Source organism: Pyxicephalus adspersus, chromosome 3 (assembly GCF_032062135.1).
Source record: "Pyxicephalus adspersus chromosome 3, UCB_Pads_2.0, whole genome shotgun sequence".
Lineage (NCBI taxonomy): Eukaryota > Metazoa > Chordata > Amphibia > Anura > Pyxicephalidae > Pyxicephalus > Pyxicephalus adspersus.
This window is the reverse complement of record NC_092860.1, coordinates 13686373-13698420: the sequence shown is the minus strand read 5'-3', so window position 1 is coordinate 13698420 and position 12048 is coordinate 13686373. Positions and strand designations below refer to the sequence as shown.

At 41.4% G+C, this 12048-nt stretch overlaps 1 protein-coding gene across 1 annotated transcript in view; it reads left to right on the top strand.

Moving 5' to 3' along the window:
• The window catches only part of LOC140325684 (uncharacterized), a 30975-nt gene extending 26174 nt beyond the window's left edge, over positions 1 to 4801 (top strand). Inside the window, exon 5 of the mRNA XM_072403660.1 lies at positions 3946 to 4801. The gene's annotated coding sequence lies outside the window, so the exon portion shown is untranslated. The remainder of the gene's footprint in view (positions 1 to 3945) is intronic.
• The last annotated feature ends 7247 nt before the right edge of the window (positions 4802 to 12048 follow it).

Genomic DNA, 12048 nt, shown 5'->3' with positions numbered 1-12048 from the left:
TTCGGGAGTTCTGTCTTCTTGTGGGAATTCCATGAGAATAAAACAAAAAAGTAGCAAAAATTGCAACAAAGCATCTGGATACAAAAACCAGGTATATATACCCCAAAAACATGTGTAACAGAACAAACCAAATGTCCTATGCTGTAATACAGGCAAGTGACTTCCTTCTTTCCCAGTGTAGGATTTAGTAATAATAGCAATTTGAAACACAGCCAGTAAGAAGCAAACCATCACTCTCACTTCTGTGCTTCCTCTGGGCACAGCAGAACAAAGTGACATACCAATCTAGCGCAGTGTGATCAAAAAAATGGATCACCTGCTCTATCTGGTGGACAATTTATATAGGAATAGTGAGATTTTCAGAAGTGCCTTAAAATAACATATAGTATAGGCTCCAAATAATAGAAAGATGGCCAGAAACAAATAGTTAAGTTAGGCGGTAAGGTTGTGGTGAAGGAGATTGTGAAGACTGATCAGAAGGGTTTTTTAGGTGACTTGTCAGGAATTCATCCTCTAGATTGCTGACGCACTGCTGCAAATTATGAAGTTCTTCCCCATGTTTGCTAACCAGATCAGTAATGGGCTGCAGATGCTGCTGTAAAGCTTCTTTATTGGTAGGCATCAGACTGGATTGTAAGTGCTGTGACACTTCCTGGGCAAGCAGCTTGTCATCAATGGTTGTGCAGGGATGTGTGTCAGGCACATTCCTACCTGGGCTTGTTTTCCCCTTCACGTGGTCCTGTGCAATGTCGGCCATCTTAGCTTGGGCTGCCTTCTGCGCTGTCAGCTTCCATGCGCAACAGGATGATTGGGAGCCGGATACAAAGCGATCCATGCATCCTCCGCTGTCCGCCCTCACAGTGCACGAAACAGCGGGGCCGCAGGGTGAAGTCAGAGAGGCACAGTGAAGCGATGGGGCCGGAGCCGCGTTCCACACCACCCACCACATTAGGCACCGGAAATATTAACATGACATTGAACATGAACAGTCCATGATATTATTATTTTAGTGGTCTTGCCCAACCAGTCAGCATATCTATTTGTCATTTCTGTGAGTGGATTATTTGTGCCTTTAGGGGGTCTTGAGGTCTCATTGCCCATGATTTTCACCTGCCGCTATCTCAATCTTAGTCTTTTGATTTTTGATTTTGATTGATTCATCTCACCGTCTCATCTCAACTTGAATCCAAACCAGCCATCCCCGGAACCAACATAACTAGACGCAGTGGGCAGAATATTAGTAACAAAATAAGGTTCTTACAGTGGCCACTAGTTCTTCCTCCCCCTCGGGTTCAAGTTTCTGTGGGAATTCCTGGAATGAATCCGGCACTAAATGTCTGGTTATTTTAGGGGGCCTCCAAACGGATTATCAGAGATGAGACAGTAGATCTAATTAGGAAGATTTATTGTTTCAACAGAGAAAATCGAATGCTTAGCAGTTAAAGCACAGAGTTTCTAAATAAAACAAAGAAATACATCAATCTTTGGGCATACAGAATCACTTCTGTGTAAAAGGGCTTAAGTCGTTATCTAATTCTCATTAAGAAGATTGTCCAATACCATATACTTGGAAGTCCATAAAAGCATAAAAGTTCACAAACAGTTACTGAGCTGGATCTCTCCACGAGAGAATATCAGATTCTTTGTTGTAAATGGAGCCCTAAATGTCTCCTGAGGGTTGCAGAGGTTTTATTTCATCCTTTTCCGGGGTCTCCCATTGGCCTTGTGTGTGTGTTTTTAATGTCAAAATAGAATAAAAATTCTAAAGTGGCACTATATACTCAATACTATTTACAATAAACTAGTACAAAAAGGTTACCCAGGATTAACCCAACTTTAATCCAAAATTCACACATTCTTTAACATGACAATGGTGAGAGTCCCCCTTTATAGGTAAAATAGTTGAGACTCGATTGATAGAATTCTTTGTTATCAGGTATTACTATATATTGGTATTGCTCAGATATTGAAAATGTACAAGAATATTGGGTAAAACATTGTAAAACAGGGAAATGTAAATCTCCCAACCTAATGTGGCTGAAGAAATAAAAAGTGAATCCTGAAATAGGACAACTGACCACTATCAACAAGATTAATCAAATTTAACAGTGTAACTCAAATCACATAATGTATATCTATACCCAGTGTTTAGAGTATTCAGAGTCCAACTGGCCCACAAGACGAACCAAAAAAAAAAAAAAACCTTTGCAACCTTAGCAAATCACGCCGGTGAGGATGCCACTACTGCCCAAATTCCTCCACCCTTTCCATCACTGTTTCAACTTTCACACCTACCCGCATGAAATACGTAGGAAATACGACATGTTGTCACTGCAGAGACCAAAATACCAATACTCATGAAATCCCCCTTTTCGATACCTACTAAACATATTGTTAGTGAATCTTGTAGGGAAAATGCAGACTTGCTCAGACTTACTATTTTTGAAAGTATTTGCAGACTTCTCCCTGGTCCTAAAGGCAAAATCGGAAGAAGGACCCCGCTTGGGGGGGCGGACCAGCCAGAGCCACGGACCATGTCCCCCGTACACATCGCAGGCTCAAGGCGGTAGGACGGTTGTGTCTCTGGACACAACCCCCTCACTTTCCCATCGCAACCTCTGACTTTCCCAAAAGGTTGGGGAGAGATGCTCAGGGTTTTGAACATACAATGCTCTTTATTTGCACAATTTGTATGTACTGAATATTTGTTTTGTTTGTTCAATATGGTATTGTAATTATTCTTTTGTTTTTCATGACACTGATTGTATCTCAATAAAAATGTATATACAAAAGTTTGGGGACCACTGGTATATGGTAGCTGCAAAGCTATGTACGTTTACGAACACCACCACCAGTACATGTTTCATAATGGCTCTGCTATAGGAACGATGTACCACATCTGGTAGGAATGTCCTAAGATATGAAGATATTGGATAACAGTTTACAAGCTCGTGTATACGTTACTGGGCAAGTCCATATCCAAGACCCTAAGGTCGCTTTGTTAAATGGTAAGCCTGACATTAGCAAGTTTCCCAGTTCTGATTTCTTCATTTTATTTTTTATTAGGGAGGAGAGGAATGAATTTAACCAAGTTGGTTTTACAATTGGAAACGAGATGCATTTATACGCTGAATACTTTACGACCGAAAAGACTAAATATAGAAATTGACATAAATCATTTTATTATAAATAGATTGACAAGAACATCAAGTGATTTGTATGATTCTTTGTATTAATATGGTAGGGAATCAGACCTTTCCTTAAACATTCCTTTCTAGGAATCTTCCAGGCCCATGTGTTTCAATAGCAGTAATTGATTTCCACGAGAGAACATGAGATTCCCTGTGTTCTAAATAGAGCCTAAAATGTCTCCTAAAGGGTTGCAGAAGTTTTATTTCATCCTATTCCAATGTCTCCCATTAGCCTTGTGTGTGTGTGTGTTTTTTAAAGTCAAAATAGAATAAAAAATGTAAAGCGGCACTACATACACAATAATAAATACAATAAACTAGTACAAAAAGGTTACCCAACTTTAATCCAAAATTTACACATTCTTTAACATGACATTGGTGAGAGTCCCCCTTTAAAGGTACAATATTAGAGACTCGATTGATAGAATTCTTTATCAGGTATTACTATATACTAATATTGCTCAGATATTGAAAATGTACAAGAATATTGGTTAAAACATTTATAAATAGACCCCCTAAATATGCTCAACATTCAGAAGAGAAAAGCTTGGCTTATTCACTTTTCAACTAAATTTTACCTGCAAAGGTTAGGCGTTAGTTTTACAAAATCGTTGAAATCACTCAGCTTATCCCTATTGGTTGCTACAACTGCACAATACATATCTTTTATTTGTTTTTTTTTTATTAATTGTGAACATGGAAGTTCATGTACTGTTATGTTATGTAACCAGTTTATGTATTTATTTTTTCTCAGAAAGGGAAATGTAAATCTCCCAACGAGTCCTAACCTGTGGCTGAAGAAATATAAGTGTATCCTCTGCTGAAGTAGGACAACTTACCACTATCAACAAAATACATCAAACTTAACAGTGTAACTTAAATCTGGAACATAATGTATATCTATAACCAGTGTATAGAGTGTGCAGAGTCCAACTGTCCCACAAGACGAACTGATAAAAAAAACCCTTGGTGAACCCCAGCAAATCGCCTGAATGTTTTATGTATTTTTTGGCTGGAACACATACAGTAGCAGCGATGAAGATGGCACTACTGCCCAAATTCCTCCATCCTTTCCGTCACTGATTAAACTTTCACACCTACCCGCATGAAATATGTAGGATACACCAAATCTTGTCACTGCAGAGACCAAAATCTTTTGTATCCCTGTGGAATACTCATGAAACCCCCCTTTTAATACCTACAGATTAAACATTTTGTTAGTGAATCCTGTAGGGAAAATGCAGACTTGCTCAGATTTACTATTTTTGAAAGTATTTACAGACTTCTCCCTGGTCCTAAAGGCAAAATCCTGAGAAGAACCCTGCTTGAGGGGGTGCACCAGCCAGAGCCGTGGACCATGTCCCCCGTACTCATCGCAGGCTCAGGACGGTGGGCCGGTTGTGTCTCTGGACACAACCCCCCACTTTCCCATCGCAGGCTCAGACCTGCAATGGGGGAGTGGGCAGCTTCTAGTATCATGACGTCACTCTGCGGGAAGTTTCCCCCCTTTGAGTGACACATGGCTCCCCACGCATGCGCGGTCCGGAGTCTGTATTTTTAGCTTGGTTTGCTTTACAAATTATTAAAACAGAATGTTTATTATTTATTTTTAAAAAATAAATGAATTTTAAAAGTGCATAGAGTCCTCTATGTTGTTTTGTAGGTTTGTTCTTAAGTTGAATTTGTATGTAAGTCAGAACAGGTACATTATTTCAATAAATGCAATTAGGACAGCTGTTTGTTTCAACATATTATTAGGCAGTGTGGTGTCAGTTGCTGTATAAATTCCTCACTGTGAGCTAATCACAAACCAAGCAAAAAAAAATCTTTATGCAGCCTAGACATTTAATAACTTCTGGTGCAAGCTGTGCTTTGATATGCAAAAAGAAAGAACTGCAGAATTTGTCTTGGTCATTAAGAAGTTACAATATGTTACAGATCAGCTCAAACTAGGCTATACTAGGCTTCTATGCAAAAATATGTGTAGGTACATTGCCCAGATACAGTTATACGCAGAGTATTTTTCTGTTTAGTCAGACAGTTTTCCTTCTGACCTGAAGGTGGGGTTAAAGTACCAAGCTGAATGACAATGAGCTTCTTGGCCAGGTGGGGGAGCTAAAGAGGCCTGGGTGTGATCAGATGTAGCTGCCTCACCTGAAATGCACCCTGGAAATTAGGCTGGGGATATAAACTCCCAGCCTGCTTATTCCTGTGGCTCTGTCTTGGCTGGTGACCTGGGAAGAGGTCCAGGGTCCAAGGTCCAAGGTCAAGGGTCCAGGGTGAACTATGAGTAAAGACACAGACTTTAATTGGAAAGTTGTATGGTTAGGGCCTTGGAGTCCTGCACAGCACTAGGTTGGGCTGGATTGTTAGTAAAGGGATCTAGCAGTTAGTTAGTGGCCAAGTGGCCAGGCTTTATTTTGCTGTTTGTTTTATTTTGCCTGTTTTTGTTTGTAAATAGTATTAGTAAATAAAACCCTTGATGCACTTTTAACCTGCTGGGGTTTCCTGTTTGAAACCCCCCCCCCCTCCCCCATTGCTACGGGCGATCTCACAAGGGTTAGTTAGTTACCCTCATCCTTTTTGTTACCACAGCTACAGCTACACGTGTTCTAGCTGCATATTTACAGAATTGCAGTTGGGGGTAACACTGATGGTTGCCACTAAGTGGTGTTGCTGTGTTTCTGACAAGGATTAGTCACAGAAGGAAGTCAAAAAGCCTAACATTCTTTGAAATTAGAAATTGGGAAAAAAGAAATATAAAATATCATAGATACACCAAATCGGTCCGCAGTGAGTGGTTCAGTAACTAGAAAGGATTAAAACTTAGAAATAAACAACACAAAAGAAATAAATCTTTTTTTTGTTCTTATTAAAACTAATACTTTTTCAGGGTCCAGTGATGTGTAGATATGTGATCCCATGGCAATCCTTTCCAGCATCAGTCATCTACACCGGATCTGAACCACCTGGTCAGAGCTCCTGTCATTGTTCAGCCAACCCCACAAAGAAGCAGCCGGGGAGTTGTCCCCAGATGCCCCTTGGCTGGAATATCTGAATGCATAACAGGAAAATACGATGGCTGGAGCACTTCCCATCTGAGAACCTGTCATTGTTCAGCTAATGCACTATACAATGACAGATGCCATAGTCAAGCAGCTGGATTGGCTGAATTTATGGATTGGGCCAGGGGTGCCCAACTTAAGGCCCGCGGAGCTGTCAGATCCGGCCCTGTCTTCTCGTTGTCTTGCGGGGAATGGGGCGCACACATCTTCTATGTTTCTCTATCGAGATTGTGCTACCAGGAGAGGGAGCTGCTCCCCGCCCGCCTTGTACTGTGAGAATATCCCAGCATGAGAGCTGTGTCTGTGTTTGGCTGTCATTGCCCCTATGTATAAATCCTTATATCACCTTCATACAAATGTGAAACTTTCAGGGGACCCTATAAGCTGCTACTAAACCAAATTTAAGCCCCTAACATAACAAATATTTTCACATTAAGTGGGGCTATTTCAAGACCAGAGTTTTCAAATTGAGTTTGCATGTTGGGGACCCCCTGGGGGCCACTCTCATGTCAATGAACATTAGGGTACAGGCAATTGTCTGTGTGCTTTGGTGCCCTTTAAGGTTCACAAAACTTAAAGATTGCTTTCGGACTGGCAGTGAGGTTGTGGTGCAGTTACCCCTAATCGTTCCATGGAACCCTGTCCAGGGGGGATTGCTCAGTACCGCTCACTACCGCCTGGAGTCAAATCTGCAGACGCTGCAGTGAGGGACTGAGAGGCTGGTGAGCTGCCTGTTACACATAGCTGGACACTTATCTTCTGTGAACCCCAATTTCTCTGGAACAGAGGGATGTTAGTAACTGAAATTGTGGGAGGAATAGGGAGATGTAGGGTCGAGATGAAGGGTAGAGATGAAGATGTAGCAGTAAGAACATGCACCCCTTGGCTATCTGACACATGAATCGCATTTCTCTGGAAGTATCCATTTCAGGGATTCTTGATCTGTCATTTCTTTTATTTGGTGCATGTGCGTTATGGTAACTAGAAAAATTCAATATAATTTTAAATTTAAACTATTCCAGTTTTAAACTTACATCTTTAATGTATGTTTGCATTGTTGCCCATGGGTCTTATCCCAATGTCAACAGTGACCCTCAGATGAAAAAAGATTGGGCAGCATTGGCTTAGTCAATACAGTCCGTGGACCTTGCTGTGCGCTATACCTGTCATTGACTTTGAATACAGCACCCAATGGTAACATTTTCATCATCTTATGTAATGTTACAATTTCTTTGCAGAGTCACATTAATTTTTGCCAAGATCGTTCATTGATGATGGGAGAGACGGATTGTGAAAAGTCTTCTCCAGGGCATTCCTGAAATTCTCGATAGTATTAAGGACTGGATTTTGTGATGGCCAATCCATGAATGAAAATAATGTCTCCTTCTGTCTGAACCACCCGTTTACAATATGGCATTGTCATCTTGGGAAAAAACATCCATTGATGGAACAACCAGGTCATTCGGTGTATTCAGGTAGTCAGCTGACCTCATTTTTTGGGCGCATAATGTGGGAATTAGTAGTGGCCCACAGTACAAGAAAAACATCATTAAGAAACTATAGGATAAAAGAATAACTCTTGTCATAAAACAGACAGTTTTTACTTTCTTCCAGCATGTTACATTACACAGGGCATTGTTGGGATCAACAAAATGATTGTCTCTTTTTGAACTTTTGTCTTTTAACCCAACATGAACCAGAACTTGGCCGTAGAGGAAAACAGCACCGTTCGAAAACTCCCTGTCCACAAATTGTGCTGTGCTGACAGCTAGAAATTGGTACTATGCTTTTGATACTGGGATATTTGGGAGCAATGGATGAGGTACCCGGTTTATTGTCCTCCTTATTCTAAGCCAGTGGCGCCCAACCTTTTTTCATCTGGAGGCCGCTGTTGACATTGGGATAAAAATCGCAGGCCATAATGCAAACAAACATTAAAGATATATGTTTAAACCATAGTAGTTTATTTTAAAATGAAATAAAATTTAAATATTTATAGTTGTCGTACTGTCCATACACCAAATAAAAGGGATGACAAATCAAGAATCTCTGCAATGGATACTTCCAGAGAAATGCAACTCGTGTCAGATAGCCGAGGGGTACATTGTTCTTACTTCTATATCTTTAGGGCCCCACATCTCCCCGTTCCTAAGCAATTAGGGTCCACAGAACGTAGGTGACCAGCTATGTGCAACAGGTGTAGTTTTTCGTATCTTGTGATTGCGTCATACTAATTCAATTTTAGGGGGAGTTAGCCACAAGATTCCCCAACATGCAGTTACATTTCCCTTTTCTTACAGAGTAATTGGGGTTTATAGAGAGTAAGGGGATAGCTATGTGTAACAGTAGCATGATATGATGGGTCTACCAATTTAATAGGGTAGTGGGGGGCAAAAGGGGTTTCCTACTGGCCCACATTTCCAGTTGCCAACATCCCTCTGTTCCAGCGAAATTGGGGTTGGTAAGTGTCCAGCTATGTATAATCACACCGCAAGCTTACCCCCAACCTGAATGCAGCCTTAAAGCTTTGTGAACTTTTTTGTTTTCAGATTTCCACTGTGTCATAAAATCAATATTATGCGGCCCGCCAGCACTGTTAACCACAGTATAACATACACATGTACAAAAAAGCTATTTTATATTTCATTAGAGTTGATCAACCACCTTGCAATTATCGGCCTGCTACTTGGCGGGCATAATCGGCAGGAAGGAAACTCTCATGTGTGCCCAGGGAATCTCCTACATCATTATAGTGGGCGTGGGCTGTGTTGACCACGCCCACTCTGATTCCAAGAACGTGTTCTGCACGGAGCCCGCACTGACACCGGACTCAGGGAATCCCTCACCTCACCTTGGTAAGTGTGTGCTGTGCGGGACCCGCACAGACCACGTCCACGCTAACCCTGGTTAGTGGTCGGCCCCCCACATATTTTTACCTCACCAAATCTGGCCTTCTTTGGACACCCCTTTTATAGAGGAACATAGAAGATGCAAACGCCCCATTCCCTGCAAGACAACCAGCAGAGAGGGAATGAGGACAGGGCCGGATGTGGCCCACAGGCTATAGGTCGGGCACCCCCTCTGCTCTAAGCAAGTAGTGCCATCCTTCTTCTTTGGAACCCCAGCCATAGGGTGGATCTGTCTGGAGTTGGGAGAAAAGCCAGAAAGTACAGGTAAGCAAATGCCTCAATATCAGCATTTTTCTGTATATATGAAGGGAAGACCTCTGTCCTGCATAGACTCAGGCTGTTGTGAGAGGCAGTGAAATTACTGTTTGCACCAAAGAAAAGAACAGGTACATATGATATGTGTATTGAACAAGCCACATTGCTGGCATTATAAAAACATGCCTGAGCTCAGCTGATATATATGTAGGACAATTTTCCAGAATAAAAAAGCCGGCATTGGCAGCCTTCATTTTATTTTTTAGGAAAGGTTTCCTTTACAAAAGCATAATCTTATGAACCATAAACAAGGCTAGGGTCTTTTTCTAAAGCTACCTACACACATCAAACAGTTCTCGCCCGATAATCGGCTCAAGGCCAATATGGGGCGAGAATCTGTCTTGTGTACAGCGCCAGTAGTCCATCGTCTGAACAACTGTCCTGGCGGATCCCCGGACGACTAACGATCCTAATGCAAGGGAAGGGGGAGAGCGCACAGCGGGGTGCCGCTCAGTCATTCTCCCCCTGACCTTTGCATAGAGCAGAACGATGCTGTATGTACAGCACTCATTCATGCATCGTGCAGTGCTAGTCGTTGGAAAGGATTGTGAAAGATCCTTTCCAACGACTAATATTTCACGCGTGTATGCTGCTTAATCTCTAAATTATTTAAGGGTTTCCAGGGCCCTGGACAACCCCTCAGTATGACATAAATCTAATAAAGCTATGCTGACTGAGCTCTATTCTGTATTGAGATCACAAATAGTTACTGCCAGTCCAGCAGTGCCCACTAGTGGCTGGTCCTAGGCAGTTCAAGGTGAGTCAGCGGAGAACAGATGGTACAGCTACACCCCTAGCATGCAGATATCAGAACACATTTTCTAAACTCCCTGCATGCCATGTGCAACCACAGCACAATGCTGCAAGAATGACACATTCTTAAAATAAACATGTTGCAGGAAAAAAAATGCAGACTGTCATTACTGACTCTTCTTTAAAAATGGCAGATCGCTGGCTGCAGGGTCATTTTACCATTAAGCACAAAAGGCGAAGAGGGGGTCTGTTTTCTGCATGGAACATTTTCTCCAAACACTGACATATATAAAAAAATATATATATTTTATACACTCACTGGCCACTTTAATTTACTGGATTGGACCCGCCGTCAGATTTGCCATAATTCTTTGTGGCGTAGATTAAACAAGCTGCTGGAAACATTCCTCCGGGATTTTGGTCCACACTGGCATAGGCAGCATCACACAGCTGCCAGTGTTTCAGATGCACGTCCATAATTCAAATTTCCCTGTATGGGGTGGGACCTCATAAAAATAAAAAAAAATTTTAAATGGTAAATATACAAGTGAAAAAAAGAAAGGTTCACTAATATTTTGCAAAGTCTTATAACAACTGTTTAAATATAACCCATCATTAGAACAATGTGTTGGCTGCCATTGTTGACCTCCATACACCACTGGGTGCCCGGTTGTCTCTGACTTTATGACATCCCTATGTGAGTCCCTATGTGCAATCTTTTGCATATATGCACATGTAAGAGATGAATGTGCAGGATGACCCAAGCACATGCACATATCCATTCATTCATATGCTGTCCTTATGCTATGTGCATGAATGCACACACATGCTCATCAGCCACACTGGTGCCAGGAAGGCCATTTATGCTCCGTAACGCAGCCTGAAAGAATGAAAGCAAACAAAAATCCTTCTCAAACCGAGAAGGGTTTAAACCTATGTCAGATTTATTTAGTTTCTCTAAGCCCCGTAGGGAGTTATCAGCACAGAATCATGTTATCAGAACAGGAAGTGAAGATAAATTTAAAAATATAGCATTCTATTTAGAATAGGAAGTGAGGAGAAATAAAAAAAAATGACTGATTTCTCCAGAACAGGAAGTGAAGGCATATTCAAAATTATATTCCTCTAGAGTGGATATCTGTTCTCATGAGACATTACAACATTTCCTAACTTTGGGGGAGATTTCCTCTTACTTCTAGTGTTGGCACCAGGACAGCGAATGAGGGAAATCTTCCTAACAGGAATACAGAAAATTCAGCTTCAGTTCCACTTTAAAGGAGATCTAAACTCCAAAATTTGAACTTTACATAAAAGGCTAGAAAACCCTTTTGTATTAAGTAAAAATTAGTTTCTTTTTTTTAAAAAAGGGTGCAGCACTTTTGGGAACCTGGGTTACATACATACATCACACATCTCGGGAGGCTCTGGCTGCCTTTTCTTCAACGCAAGCGCAGTGAGATCACCACTCTTTTTTTTCACCTTCTACGTCACGAGATCTCGTGCGAGGTCGGTGAATTATGAAGAGGACTGAGGAAGATGGCAGGCCGAAGAAGTGTACCGGGATGACGCGGGACCCGATCAAAGAAACCTCCTGATGAACCGACGGATCTGCGAGAAAAGGTGTGATTTCTTTTATTTTCTGTTTAGTTCCACTTTAAGTTTAAAAAACCCATAGCAACCAAACTCACTCCACACAAGTCAGACCAGAAAAAAACTTCTAATGGTTGCTATGTGCTACTGCTAAAACTTGTTTTATTGGAAATTTCAGGATTTTGGATTTGCATTTTACTTTCTGTGTTGGTGACAGGACTAAAA